Here is a 1,629-nt window from a genome sequence, read left to right as displayed (position 1 = left end):
CAACCAACTAATCAACCAATCATCCAACCAACAGACCAACCAACCAATCAACCAACCAATCAACCACCCAGCCGTCCAACCAACCAACCAACCAATCAACTACCCTACCATCCAACCAGCCAACCAATCAATCAATCAACCAACCATCCAACCAACCAATGGATCAATTAATCATTCAATTTCACTCCAGCTTCAGTCATCCACGGCTCGGTAAACGACGACGATGATGACAACCACAGCAGCAACAACCGCAACGACAAAGTCAACCCATTGCTGAGGTTTAAAAGTAACAACAACAGCAAGAATTCATCTGAGGACGTTTTCCTTGGATTCACATATGATGGCTCATACGGAGCCACGCCTATAAGACAAGCATAAATTTTTCTTTTTATATTTATTATTTATTTATTCTATATATATTTTTCATCATTCATTCATTCAATTGATAATTAATTAATAAATTTATTCATTTGTTTGTTCATCCAGTTGTTTGTTCATTCGCTCATTTTTTATTTTGTTCATTCGATCGTTAGTTTAATTATTCATTCATTCGTTCATTCATTCATTCACATGTGTACGATGTGTGTGTATATATATGTTCATGTATAAGAATTGTATAATTTGTATATTTGTGAATAATGTAAACATTTCTCTAATTTATTTTCTTATTAAATTTTCTACCATAATTCAACTCAATCAAATATCTAATAATTCAAACGGCAACTAACTTGGTAATGAGTTAGCCAAGAATCAATTAACTGATTAACCAATCAATCAATCATTCATTCATTCATTCATTCATACATTCATTCATTCATTCAACCGACTTATTTTTTAATATCACTTATTTGGTCTACAAATATAGATATATTTTTAAAAAAGACATTTTAGAGCTTCAAATATTGTTATCATAATTTCAGTTAAAACGAAAAAAAAAAAAATTTATGAGAAAAAGTTTAAATGTTTTGTCTTCTTAATTTCTTTTGTTCGCACGTGACTTCAATTGTGTCATAATTATGACAAATTTTTATTATTTTATTATTATGATTATTATTTATTATTATTATTGAGACCACTACCTCTGCAAAAACTTCAAATTCCATGGCGATTCATTGCAACTCAGCTGGAATTTGATATTCAAAATTATAACCTCTCATAAAAACTCGGGTCTCGACAAACCTTGACGGCTTAATTGTGAGAAGCCTCAGACAACGGCTGACCACGCGAATCAGTGGCTGTGTGACCCAAGTGCTCTCCCTGCCAATCAGGTTCTGCGGTCACAACATCATCTCATTGAAGGACTCGTTGGAAAGACAAAATTCAAAATCAGACATTATTTAAAATCAAGCAGCATTGATAAAATGAAACTGCCTGCTTGTAGCGGGAAACGTAAATTAATTTTGAAAAAGTTTGATAGTATGCTGGCGGGGTCAGGTTCGGTGAAACAGTCACTCAAATTGATTGCTAGAGGAGACAAAAACATCACGTGAATGCAAATTCCAGAAATATAAAATTTGAAGTTAAACTTAAATTCAGTTCATAATAACTGCTCGTTTATTAATAATTTATTTGAAATATCGCTTGTTGGTTTCTATAACAATTTTAATTTAACTTTGTTTAAAATATTAT

Source organism: Helobdella robusta (assembly GCF_000326865.2).
Source record: "Helobdella robusta unplaced genomic scaffold HELROscaffold_471, whole genome shotgun sequence".
In the NCBI taxonomy this organism is placed as follows: Eukaryota; Metazoa; Annelida; class Clitellata; order Rhynchobdellida; family Glossiphoniidae; genus Helobdella; species Helobdella robusta.
The sequence above is the reverse complement of the archived record's forward strand: the minus strand, read 5'-3'. Positions refer to the sequence as shown.